We start from the raw sequence: 2,132 nt of genomic DNA on the forward strand, positions 1-2,132 counted from the left end.
TTTCACTGACATGTATTTGCATCTTAAGAATCATTTTTACATTCAGTGAATTTAAAATTTATAACATTCATTGTCAATAACAATAGTGGTGCATACTGGTTAAACACAGATGGTAATGTATTAAAGATAAGTATGTAATATAGAAATTACAATATTTTGTTGTAATGTTATTGTTAAAGTTAAAATTAAAATTTTTAATTCTTTTCAAAGACAATGTTATTTATTAAAAAAAAGATAGTATTTGAAAAAGATATTACAAAGCAATAAAAAGTATTACATACAATTAAACAATTAAAAGTTGTTAATAAAATCATACAACTTTATTTATTACTTTGGAAAAAAGATTTGCAATAGTTGGTTGTTAATAAAAAAAATTCCCTAAATTTTTAATTTAGGGAATTTTTGTGGTCTTCTTTATTGAAGAAGACCACATCTGTCTTCATCTGGTCCTCTTCAATAAAATTTGTGTTACAAAGAAATACATTACACAAATATATGAGTATTATAACATTAACCTACCCATCCACAATTACGTTCACACTACTCTAAATAAAACAAAAAACTACTGTGATAAAATAGAAAGGAATTATCAGAAAAATTATTTCAATTTACAGAGTGTTCATGTGAAGCTTGCTATTTTTGGGATCTTGTAAACTATAAAAGCTACAAAGAACTTTAAATTGGAAATCAGAAATTTTTCTGTATAGTTACCCATATACTATAACAGGAAAAGTATTGTAATCAAATTAAAATGTTGAAAGTTTTGCAAATCTTGATGTTTCTATACCCCCTCTTAACAAAAACGTACAATTTTAGCACCGAAAATTTCTGGATATGTAAATAAGTATGATAGCCTATTTTTTGATTGATATCTCCAGACCGGATGGTCCAATTTGGATGAAATTTGACACAATGATTTCTGATATGGGCCATTATTATTACCATTTAATTTCAGTTACAATTCATTGAGGAAGCAGAGGAATATGAACTCATGCATCTTGGATCTAAAAATGTTAGTCAAGGGTAAGTTTTTTCATGTAATTTAATCTCTCTTAGATAACGAAGATACTTTTTGATATTGTTTGGTCTTATACAAACCCACATAATTGTGTGATGGGAAAAAATCTATTTTTTATCTTTTCTGGACTTCTTGAAGTAACATTGTTGTACTAATTAGACAATACTGTTAGATTAGTCTTTTCTTTTTTTTTCCATCGGTTATCATTTTGCTTTATATTTTCAGACTGGATAAACTGATACTTATGAAATTTTTATACGATAACTTCTGAATATGGATCATTATTGTTTTCATTTTGGTTACAATTGGTCAAGGAGGTGGAAAAATATAATCACCTTGATTTCCAAATTTTACTCAGAGTAGAATTATTTTTATATGTAATTCTTTAATTCCATTTAATCTTTCTACTAAGTAGCATATCGAGGGAAAAGTCTTAAATTAAAATCGGTGTAGGGACTAGGAAGTACAGACCTCACATCTCACCCTTTGGGTTGGTCTAGTGGTGAATGCGTCTTCCCAAATCAGCTGATTTGGAAGTTGGGAGTTCCAGCTTTCAACTCCTAGTAAAATCAGTTATTTTTACACGGATTTGAATACTAGATCGTGGATATCGGTGTTCTTTGGTGGTTGGGTTTCAATTAACCACACATCTCAGCAATGGTCAAACTGAGACCATTCTGTGTACACGACTACACTAATACATATCATCCTCATTCATCCTCTAAAGTATTATCTGAAAGGTAATTACCAGAGGCTAAACATGAAAAAGAAATAAATAAAAAGACCTCATATCTCAAAATTTTACTTAGGGCAGGTAATTTTTTTACATAATTTAATTCCCCTTAGGTAGCTAAGATACTTTCTAATGATGTTCAGTCTTATTCAAATTCCCATAAAGATAGATGGGCAGAAAAAACCTTTTTTTGTCATTTCTGGAAATCAATCACATATCTAAACTAATTAAAGGATTCCATTACATTAGAATATGAAACTTTGATTATTTATTTGGTGATTTTGTTCAAGAGTGGAGTTAATAATCCTAATTTTTTTGCTGTTTTTGTTAGTTTTACTTAATATCTTAAAATAACCCAATTTATATGAATTTTTGTATCTA

This window comes from Lycorma delicatula, chromosome 1 (assembly GCF_047948215.1).
Source record: "Lycorma delicatula isolate Av1 chromosome 1, ASM4794821v1, whole genome shotgun sequence".
In the NCBI taxonomy this organism is placed as follows: domain Eukaryota; kingdom Metazoa; phylum Arthropoda; class Insecta; order Hemiptera; family Fulgoridae; genus Lycorma; species Lycorma delicatula.